The sequence below is a fragment of the Rutidosis leptorrhynchoides genome, chromosome 6 (genome assembly GCF_046630445.1).
Source record: "Rutidosis leptorrhynchoides isolate AG116_Rl617_1_P2 chromosome 6, CSIRO_AGI_Rlap_v1, whole genome shotgun sequence".
Taxonomy (NCBI): domain Eukaryota; kingdom Viridiplantae; phylum Streptophyta; class Magnoliopsida; order Asterales; family Asteraceae; genus Rutidosis; species Rutidosis leptorrhynchoides.
Window position 1 is genome coordinate 409016196 of NC_092338.1, and position 12378 is coordinate 409028573.

The 12378-nt window shown below is 36.3% G+C and overlaps 1 non-coding gene across 1 annotated transcript; it reads left to right on the forward strand.

Annotated features, from left to right (window-relative positions):
- Positions 1-691: 691 nt before the first annotated feature.
- Positions 692-798, forward strand: LOC139856650 (small nucleolar RNA R71). Its single transcript, XR_011762117.1, has one exon. It is a non-coding gene; the product is annotated as a small nucleolar RNA R71 (small nucleolar RNA).
- Positions 799-12378: the final 11580 nt, after the last annotated feature.

Here is a 12378-nt window from a genome sequence, read left to right on the forward strand (position 1 = left end):
TTCTTAATGACTGATCAAACCTCTCATTCGTTTGGGTTTGAGATGTAATAAATTGTGTTTGAGATTCCATTAGCTTTGCCATCATTTCTTCCAGATTTGGCTTTTTCTCTTCGATTTGTTGTGATGGTTTATACAAACCTGGTCTTTATTGATTGAAAGTGTTGTTTTGAGTTGGTTGGTTATTCGGACCTTGTTGGTTATATGAGTTATTGTTGGGTCCATTTGGATTGTAAAGAATGTTTTAATTTCGATTAAAGTTTGGCCTTGGCGGTTGATAATTATTTTGATAATTATTTCCCGGCCTTTGGTTCATGTAGGAAACATTCTCACGTTGTTCCATCGTTTGTTCAACATTACAATCTTTCGTTAAGTGTGGTCCACCGCATTGCTCACAAATGATTCGTATTGCGAGATTATCTTTAGTCATCTTTTCCATTCGTCTCTCGAAAGCATCTATTTTTGCGGAAACGGAATCAAAGTCATGGCTAGAATGGCTCTAGCCGCTTTAGATGAACGAAATATATCTTTTTCTTGGTGCCACTCATGCGAGTGGGAGGCTGTGTTATCAATGATTTTGTGAGCTTCGGTTGCTGTTTTCTTCATAAGGGAACCACCAGCTGCTGTGTCGATGTCTTTTCGTGTAGCAACGTCGACACCTTGGTAGAATATTAGTACTATTTGATAAGTGTCTAAACCGTGCTGAGGACATCCTCTCAACAACTTTTTGAATCTTGTCCACGCATCATATAATGTTTCATTTGGCTTTTGCACGAACGTAACAATTTTTCCTTGAAGTCTCACAGCTTTAGATGTCGGAAAGAATCTTTTAAGAAATTTTTCAACTAAGACATCCCATGTGTAAATCGCTCCTTCGGGTAACGATTCTAACCAATCTTTGGCTTCTCCCTTTAAAGTCCAGGGAAACAACATGAGATAGATCTGTTCATCCTCAACTTCTCTAATTTTAAATAGAGTACAGATCCTATTAAAGGTTCGAAGATGTTCGTTTGGATTTTCTTTTAGCGTACCACTATATTGGCACTGATTAGTTACCATGTGTAGGATTTTTCCTTTGATTTCATAATCTGGCGCATTAATGTCTGGTCGTGTAATGGCATGTCCTTGGCCAGTGCGTGTAGCTCTCATTCGATCTTCCATACTTAGAGGTTCCGTTATTTCCATATTTGAAATTGTTAAATCCGAATCACTAGAGGATTCTGATTTAATGGTTTGTGGTCCAGGAGGAATGATTAGTGTTTCAGGATCTTGGAATTGTCCTTGAATATCCTCCGGGTTCTCAATTGTGAAGTCGGCTTCAAAAAATTGATTATCAGAAATTTGAATTGGAGTACTTGTTCGACTAGATGATGATTCTAAAGAAAAATCAACGGCGATAATATTGGCTAGATGTCTTGATCGAGTTACAGGTAGTGAACGTATGAAAGGTGGTGAACGTTTCGCTCGGTGCATTCACTGAATATCCTATTAGTTATAAAGATAAAAATTATATAAGTTATCAAATTAATAGACTTTTCTAATTTTGCCCACGTTTCGAATAGCCAATAGATGCAGCAGGTAGCCAGGACACTTTAAATCGGAAGCACATAAATCGCCACTAACAAATCCAACTATTACTACGAACCAGAAAATTTTGATGTCTATTAATTTAACCGCTTAAAATAATTTTTCGTTGAGATTTAAAGAAGATAAAAAAATTCTATGTCCTAAAAACTAGAGCGTAGAAATGAGAAAGAAAAAGCGCGTCGAAAAACAAGAGGTCGAAAAACAAACGTTGAAAAACAAACACTCGAAAAATAAAAATAAGAAAGTAAAGCGTCAAAACTTAAAAGCCTAAAAACTAAATATTAAAGCTTGCGTCTAAAGGTATTAAAGCTTAAAAGAAGTCTATATCCAAAACGGCAATAACTTAAAAAGGCACTAAAATCTATTTAAAATTAAAGCGATAAGCGACGTCGTAAAATTCTAAAGCGTATAGATCTTAATCTAAAGAAAAAGCACTTAAGGGATTTTACGGCAAAGCCTAAAAATCTAGAAATATAAAATACTATGGCAAAAACTAAGTTTAAAACTAGTTACGAACGAAAAATATACAATTTATGAATTAAATGATTAAAAATATACAATTTATAAAAAGATATAAAAATTGATAAAATTACTTATTTTTATATTATTATTTTATAAAAGTATTAATTTATATATTAATAAAACTAATTAAAACTTATAATTAATTAAAACCACACTTAAACTAATTATATTAAATTAAAACCCTAATCTAATTAATTAATAATAATAATAATAATTAAATTTAACCCTAAATCCGTAATTAATGCAGTCCAATGTTTGACATGCCAGAGAGCTCCGCGACTGCGGTTTTTTTCTACCCAAGTGGCTCCGCGACTGCGGAGGTATGTAGTCTCAGATGATTGTAGGTTCAAAAATCGTGTTTGCAGATTCAGTTTATTATTTTTTTCTGTTTTTAATTTTTTGATTTTAATTTTTAGAAAATATAATTTAAGTATAACTTATATTTTAACAAAAATTACTTATTAGTTTTTGTAACTAAAAAAAAAATAAAAACTTTTTTAATTTAACACTTAAAAATATAGATATATATTTCTCTTTTTTTTTTATATTTTTATATTTTTATGTTTAAAACTTATTATATTTTTACACAAATAGATTACAACTTAAATATATTTTTTTATAGCGTTTTGCTTCGGCGTTAGGGTCCCCGGCAGCGGTGCCAAAAACTTGATACGCGAGCGGAGGTGTATACGAAATACTATTATTTTTACTACGAAATACGACGAAATACGATACAATTTTACACAAGTTATTTATTTATTTATTGAATGGGATATACCTAAACCTTGCTACAACACTTATAGGCAGTGTACCTAATCGTAGAGTAGTGTAGTTTTTAGTAAGTCCGGTTCGTTCCACAGGGAGCTGGCTGAGTTTAACACTATATTTTTATTATATATATATATATATATATATATATATATATATATATATATATATATATATAAGTAGTATTATTATTATAAAAGGGGGTTTTACCGTTTAATGACCGATTTGTCGATTTTAAATAAAGCGTAAAGATAAATGATGATAATTAAAATGCGTAAAATAAATAACAATATTTAAAGTTGCGATAATTAAAATTGCGATAAGAAATAAAATGACAATAAATAAAATGACAGAAAATAAAAGTACGATGATATATAAAACAACACAATTATGCTTATTTAAACTTCCGTTATCATGATGTTTGACGTTTTAATTTTAATTTATTACTCTGGGTTAATTGTCCTTTGTCCTGGATTATTTGATACCTATCTGGTTTTTGTCTATAATAGTCCATCGATCATAATTATAAAATGCTCGTCAAATTAACCTTATTCCCGAAGTCAAATATTCCAACTAATTAGGGATTCAGACTGTAATAAAGTTTTAATACTTTGTTAATAATTACACTAGGTTATCGACTGCGTGTAATCCAAGGTTTTAATACTTTGTTAACAATTACACCAATTACCCTTGTATGTAATCCACCCCTGTTTTAATGATATATGAACATTAATTTACCCACTTGATCAGTTTGAATAATCAATTATCCAACTCGAATAATTAATTAAATGATTGTTAAAGATGTCGTATAAACGTCACTAAATAGGACATTCATAATCATTTAATAATTATTAGATTAACTAATTTGAAGATAGGTTTTATAGATTCCAACGAGTTATCATTCGATTAGACAATACCCCCCATCTATTAATAGTTCATAGTCCAATATCCACAAGTGTCGGTCTTTTGTCCAAACCCAAATTATAGTACAAAATCCAATAACCCCGTCTTTAATATTTAGTCTAACATCACGATTACTTCGGCTCAAATAAGCATAATAATAACTTAATTACGATACATTAATTGAAAAAGGAAGAACATAGCTTACAGTGATTATTTATCGCGTAGCGTTACACGGACAGAGTTCCGACTTTAAAATCCGTAAAACATTTCTTACAATAACCCAACTAAACCATAATTTATTTTTAATCTTAAATTAAAATTATAATTATAATATAAATATATTACATATAGAGATTGAGAAATTGGAAAAAGGTGTGTATTTCATCGTCTGAATTCGTTGGCTTTTATAGGCAATTCTTGAGACTGACTGCTCCGTGATCGTGGAGGTTTTACCCTTTGCAGCTCCGCGATCGCGGAGGTCCTGATTCCAGTTCATTTCTTAGACAAAACGTGGGCTGCTATGAATATTATAATATATAATATATATATAATATATATATAATTATTTATATATTATATTATATTCTTGTGCATAGTTGACTTGTAATTTTAGCTCCATTGAGTTGTACTTTGATAGTTGTTTCATGTCTCGGTTCCGGATTTTAGAACGTCTTTTCATATGCTTAGATATCTTGTACTTTGCGTTCCTCGACTTGTACTCTTATCAATATTTAGACGTTAATCATCAATAAATAGTATCATTTAGAGTGTAACTTGTACATTTGAGATTTTTGGTCATTTGCTTCTTCAAATCGTCGTTTTCTTCTTTTGTCTTCGCACTTATTTATTTAAACGAATATTACTTGAAAATAGAATAATTGCAATAAAAGCTTTACATATTGGAAGGATATTGCTATTAAATATATGTTCATTTAGAGCACTATCATCCCTCTTCAGGTTTGGCCACCAATACTATTCCTTGAGGTTGTGGTACATCTAACCAGCTCCTGGATGAATCGAATACCTTGACTTGTGGGCTTCGTCTAGGATAAGGCTTCGTAAATCCCTATAACTAGGCACCCAAATTCTTTCGAAAAAGTATCGGAGTCCAGTCTCCTTGGCCTCAAATCGAGAAACGAGAATGTTCAAGTGCTCTTGAGCAATATCCTCCTCCTTGAGATCTTCCTCTTGAGCTACACGGATTTGGCTGTTGAGAGTCGTCTGAATGGTGATGTTCAAGGCACGGACACGAAGAGGTACCTTGAATCTTTGGTGTTCTTGAAGACCTTGAAGCATAAAGCCTAGATCTTCAAGTTACATGAAGACCACAAACACAAGTTTTGATCTTTATAACATAATAATGAGATCATAAGTTAGAAAACTTAGATCCAACAAAAGAAATGAAGATTCAAAGCTAGAAAGCTTGAATCTTGGTTGTTCTTGAAGATCTTGAAGCATAAAGCTTGGATCTTTAAGTTACATGAAGATTACAAACACAAGTTTGAATCTTTATAACAAAATAACAAGATTAAAGCTAAAAGATTTAGATCTACAAAATAGGTGAAGATTCAAAGTTAGGAAGCTTGAATCTTCCATGTTCTTGAAGGATTCAAATCCATGTTTGAATCTACAAGATGTAATCAAGATCAAAAGCTAAAAAGCTAGACCCTTTGATGATGATGATGATTTCGTGAAAGAGAAGGGAAGAAAAAGAAGAAAAATCAAATACTTACACTTTTTAGAGAGAGAAAGACTAGAGAAAGAATTAGAGAGTAAGTGTGTGTAAAATGCAAATGAGAGCAAGTGTAAAATGGATGGAATAAGACTTGTATTTATAGGTGGTGAGGTGAGGGTGGGGGTGTGGTGGCCGTGGGTTTCCAACGGGACAAGGGGGATACCTTTTTCACTTTTTGGTTAATGGTTGTCTAAAGTTGGTGCTTATGTTAGGATCCCATGCAACATTAAGGATAATACTTGATAAAAATGCTAGTATGTTCCCTCTAATAAATGGGCATTTGTCTTACATATTAATGGGTCACTAGCTATTTATAATTGGGCTAATTAAATACTCCACTAACTAGTGTAGGGTGGGCTAAGGTCCAACAAGGTAGAAAGTCCAACAAGACTAACTAGTGTGCTCTAGTAAATTACTAAGCGTAATTAAGCATCCAAAAACCTAAATAATTGTTATTATAAAATAACAATTAGTATTTCATAGTCATAATGTTCCGATTATGACAAAAGTTAAACGTGTACGCAGTACGCAGTTCGTTAAAAACGTCAAGTAACACTAACGGTCATAGAGGCTTCCGAGGGTTAAGTTAAGTATCATACGTACTTAATGATACGTTTTAACATATAAACCAAAGTAATCCACATGTAGGGAGTTCCCAAAGTATAATATTGCTCAGTATGCACAAATACGCAGTTTCGTGAAAGCACAAAGCACAAAAGCAAGTCGAAAAAGTCGGGTCGTTACACCGTTCTTTCCTTTCGGCTCAAGGCATCAGCTACAACACTTGCCTTGCCAGGATGGTAATGAAGTTCACAATCATAGTCGTTTAACATCTCGATCCATCGACGCTGTCTCATATTCAGTTTCTTCTGATCAAAGATGTGTTGGAGACTTTTGTGATCGGTAAAGATAGTGCTCTTGGTTCCATGCAGAGAGTGTCTCCATAGTTTGAGCACAAAGATGACAGCTCCAATCTCAAGATCATGTGTAGTGTAGTTTCGCTCGTGAATCTTCAGTTATCGGGAGGCGTAAGCAATAACCTTCTTCCGTTGCATCAATACACACCCAAAGCCTTGTCGGGAGGCATCACAATACACAACGAAGTCATCATTACCTTCAGGAAGTGATAGAATAGGTACGGTGGTTAACTTCTGCTTTAGGGTTTGGAATGACGACTCTTGCTCGGTTTCCCAAACCAACTTCTTTCCCTTATGAGTTAACGCAGTCAAAGGACGCGCAATCAAAGAGAAACCTTCGATGAATCTTCGGTAATAACCGGCGAGGCCTAAAAATTGGCGGATATGGGTAGGAGTAGTGGGGGTTTCCTACTTGCTGATGGCTTCGATCTTCGCGGGATCGACTTTGATACCCTGATCGCTCATGATATGATCAAGAAATTGAACTTCCTTCAACCAAAATTCACACTTGGAGAATCTGGCATAGAGTTGCTCTTGTCTCAAGAGTTCTAACATGAGTCGAAGATGTTGCTCATGTTCTTCTTCACTTCTGGAATAGATGAGGATATCATCTATGAAGATGATAATGAACTTGTCCAGGTATGGATTGCATACGCGATTCATGAGATCCATAAACACGGCAGGTGCATTAGTTAAACCAAATGGCATCACAAGAAACTCATAATGACCATAACGGGATCTGAACGCAGTCTTCATCACATTGCTCTCCTTCACCCTCAACAGGTGATATCCTGATCGCAAATCGATCTTGGAATAAATGCTGGATACTTGCAGCTGATCGAAAAGATTGTCAATCCTGGGAAGGGGATACCGATTCTTGATCGTCAACTTGTTCAGTTCACGATAATCGATACACATGCGGAAAGATCCGTCCTTCTTCTTCACGAAAAAAACAAGTGCGCCCCAAGGCGATAAACTCGGTCGGATAAATCCACAGTCTAGCAGTTCCTGCAATTGACTCTGCAACTCTTGCAGTTCGGAAGGTGCTAGACGATAAGGTACGCAAGCTATAGGTGTAGCTCCTGGCACTAAATCGATCTGAAACTCTACTGATCGCGGCGGCGGTAATCCGGGAAATTCTTCTGGAAAGACGTCAAGAAATTCGTTCACAATTCGCACATCATCTACGCTCTTCTCCTCGGCTTCTAGCTTCTTCACATGTGCTAAAACAGCAAAATTCCCCTTCTTCATAACCTTTTGTGCCTTCATGCAACTAATAAGGTTTAGCTTCGGGCTACATCTCTCTCCGTAAATAATCAGTGGCTCTCCTTCTTCGTGAGGTATCCGAAGAATCTTCTCTCCACAGATAACTTCGGCTCTTACCTTGGACAGCCAGTCCATACCAAAGATCACATCAAAGCTTCCCAACTTGATGGGTATCAAATCAATCTCAAAATCCACTCCAGCTAAGTTCATAACACCTCCTCGGCCAACTTGGTCAACTTTCTCAAGTTTTCCATTGGCAACATCAACAAGCATGCTGTCCTCCAAATGAGCTAACGACCAATCTATCTTAGAGTAAAAGTGTCTACATACATAACTCCTATCGGCACCAGTATCAAACAGGACATAAGCTAATAGTTTATTGATAGTGAATGTACCTGTAACCAAGTTAGGATCTTCACGGGCATCTCTGGCATTCATGTTGAAGACTCTTCTATGTGTTGGCCCGCCATCCTTCTTCTTGTTAGGACATTCATTCTTGAAGTAGCCCTGCTGACCGCACTCAAAGCACTACCTTGGCCCATTCGGGTTTGTCCTCACAGCTGGGGTGGTGATCTTACAATATCTGCCGACATGTCCAGTCCTTTTGCACTTCTTACACACTACGTTATAGTATCCAGTGCGATGCTTGTAGCATCTCTTACACTGAGGAAGGGTACCTTTGTAGTTAGGGTTAGAACTAGGGTTCCTCCAGTTATTGTTTCCCTTAAAATTCTCAAACCTCTTAGCCGGGTTCTGGTCAAAACCTTTTTACTTACTTCCATCCCACTTACGTTTTCCATTACTAGCTCCCGATTCTGATTTTGCCTTCTCTGGCTCTTGACGGATAATTTGATTCATCAGGGTGTGCGCCATGCGCATAGCTTCTGGGACATTTGCTGATTTCGAAGAAGTGACATTTCCTTGAATGTCCTTAGGAAGTCCCAACAGATGCCGTTCCATTCACTTGTACTCAGGCGTAACCATCATGGGGCACATCAATGCTAAATCCAAGTACCTTCGGTTATAGCCATCAAGATCAGTTTCGACAACCTTCAGTTCCCAAAACTCTGCTTCTATTTTCTGAATTTCGGTTCTGGGGCAGTACTCCTCGATCATAGCCGTCTTAAACTCCTCCCATGGTGTAGCGTAAGCTTCATCAATTCCTTGTGCCTGGGCGAACATGTTCCACCAAGTCAAAGTGCCATCCGACAAAGTGCAGGATGCGAATTTAGTCTTATTCCCTTCAAAGCAGTTACTCACTGTGAACACAGATTCCAACTTCTCAAACCATCTCGTCAGCCCAACTGGTCCTTCAGTACCACTAAAATTGTGGGGCTTGTAGCTCTGGAACTCCTTGAAGGTACACCCATTCCGAATGTTCTGGTTAACCGGTGGAGCTTGGGGGTTGACATTCGCCATAGCTGCGGCTACTCGAGCAGTTATCATTTCCTCGATCTGTGCTGCGGTGGGCATTTCCCTTAGGGCTCTTCCGTTTACCATCGATCTTCCAAATAAAATTTTGACTTAAGTCAAAATCCAGCATTCAATAATTAATAATAATATTATAGTATATGGTAACCAATATGGGATCAACACAATACATGTAAATTAAGTAATGCAAACTAGATACAAATATCACAAAATCATCATACAATAACTTAAATGGAACATCGTGCAATAATTAAACAGCAGTAATTCCATTCATTAATAAGAAAGTTTCCATACAGCTTCATAGGTTTTCGTACAAAATATGAACTACTAATGGGATTACATAATGAAATCTAATACAACAGTCCTAGGGTGAGGGTGGGTAAATGATATCCATCAGGTGGGACATCTGATCTTCGAGCTCAGTTACCCGAGCACGGAGGGTATGCACTTCCCTTGTCAGTTCCTTGACGGTGGAAGATGCTGGTGAGGCAGGCGGTGCAGGTGGGGCAAATGGTGCCGGGGATGCAGATGGTGTACCAGAAGTAGATGGCGCATAACGAGAGACCTTACGCACGAATGAATCAGCAGGATACGACACAACCCGCTTACGGGCAGTGACCCTAATCAACCGTCCATGTGCATTCACGAACGGCTTACCTCCATTAACCCCTGGAATAACAGTACCATCGAAGCGGTACCGCTTCTTCGGTGGGGTAGAGAGTGGCTGCACTGGCTCCTCCTCGGGGTCCTCCTCAGAATCCTCCTCGGGATCCTCCTCGCTGGTCTCATCCGATGACGAGCTGTCTGAATCATCCGAAGGTAGTGCAGGTATGTCATGTACGGGTGGATGTGTCTGGCCGGTGGTCATGAGTCTATATCTGCCAGGTGTAATCGGTACGACTCGTCCGTCAGCGGTGCGTCTGGCCCAGTGTCCATGCTCATTACGGAAGGGACCGTCTCCGTTTCCCCCCAGGGATCACAGTACCATCGGGATGATGCTGTGGCCCCGGGAGTCTAGGGCTGGGTGGAGCTGGAATCTCCTCTGGATCCTCGTCTCCGTCTGAGACGTCCATCAGGTCAAGCGCGTGTCCACTATCTTCGTATGAAGAATCGCCAGAGTCGTCGGAGGGTAGGGGTGAATCAGCAACAATAGTAGGCAAGGTAGCAGACGTATCTGAGTCACTCTCGAAGTCAAAGGTCATGGGCGGCATGTCTGACATCTGAACAAGGAAAAATAACTTTTTCCTTGTCAGTAAGACATATAGCAAGCATGTAATCAGGCACTACATCATCCTAGCAGTTCATAGCATGGCAATAGTAACAGTATTAAACAAAAGTAACATGCAATCAAATACAGATAGTAGCATTGATAATGCTAAAAACGAATATATATTTCATAGCATTATCCCTCAAGAAAGACAAGCTTTTAGTTGAAATTGTTCTATTTACAAGCAATATTCATTTAAATAATAAAAGGTGAAGAGAAAAGACAGATTTGACGAATTGAAGATGCAAACGACCAAAAAGCTCAAAAGTACAAAGTACAATCAAAGTGGTTCAAATTATTGATGAGAAACGTCTCAAAATTACAAGAGTACAAGTCGCAAAACGCAAAATACAAGATATTAAATTGTACGCAAGGACGTTCAAAAATCCGGAACCGGGACCAGAGTCAACTCTCAACGCGCGACGCAACGGTGCGAAAATTACAAGTCAACTATGCACATAAATATAATATAATATTTAAATAATTCTTAAAATTATTTATATATTATATATATTTATTAAAAACCGTCGGTAAGATGCAAACAACCAAATGTGGCTGGATCCAGCTGGCCATGCGATCGCATGGCCTGGAGGAGGAAAACTCATGCGATCGCATGAGCCCCTGTAGCAGCTGACATCCTATAAATTTCGCGTGTTTTGGTAGATTTAATCATATCTTTTTTCTTCTTCATTCACTCAACGATATATATATATATATATATATATATATATATATATATATATATATATATATATATATATATATATATATATATATATATATATATATATTTATATTATAATTTTAATTTTAATTTTAAATTCTAATAATAAGGGTATGTTAGCGAATGTTGTAAGGGTGTAAGTCGAAATTCTGTCCGTGTAACGCTACGCTATTTTTAATCATTGTAAGTTATGTTCAACCTTTTTAAATTAATGTCTCGTAGCTAAGTTATTATTATGCTTATTTAATGCCGAAGTAATCGTGATGTTGGGCTAAATATTAAAATTGGGTAATTGGGCTTTGTACCATAATTTGGGTTTGCATAAATGAACGAAACTTGTAGAAATTATACTATGGGCTATTAGTGGGTTTTATATTAACTAAATGATACCTCGTTGATTTAATATATAGACTTATAATTTGACGTATTTATATATAACCACATACGCTTGACTGGGTACGGTGGGCGGGATATCTATAAATACCAATAATTGTTCATTTAACCGGACACGGAACTGGATTAATAGTTAATAGACTTGTTGAAACAGGGGTGGATTACATTCAAGGGTAATTGGTGTAATTGTTAACAAAGTAGTAAAACCTTGGACTACACGCAGTCGATAACCTGGTGTATTCATTAAACAAAGTATTAAGACCTTGTTACAATTCGAATCCCCAATTAGTTGGAATATTTGACTTCGGGAATAAGAATAATTTGACGAAGACTTCCGCATTTTATGATTATGACTGATGGACTATTATGGACAAATCCGTATGGACATATCAAATAATCCAGGATAAAGGACAATTAACCCATGGGAATAAACTAAAAACAACACGTCGAACATCATGATTATCGAAGTTTAAATAAGCATAATTCCTTTATTTCATATTTAATTTCCTTTATCTCATATTTAATTGCACTTTTAGTTATCGCACTTTTATTTATTGTCATTTTAATTATCGTACTTTTTAATTATCGCAATTTTATTTACCGTTATTTTATTTATCGCATTTTTATTTATCGCAATTTCATTATCGTTATTTACTTTACGCTTTAAATTAAGTTATATTTATTTTTAATATTTTACATTAGGTTTTAACTGCGACTAAAGTTTTAAAATCGATAAACCGGTCATTAAACGGTAAAAACCCCCTTTTTATAATAATAATACTACTTATATATATTTTTGTATTTTTACAATTATAAGTTAAAAATATAGCGTTAAACTTGGCTAGAGTTCCCTGTGGATGAACCGGAC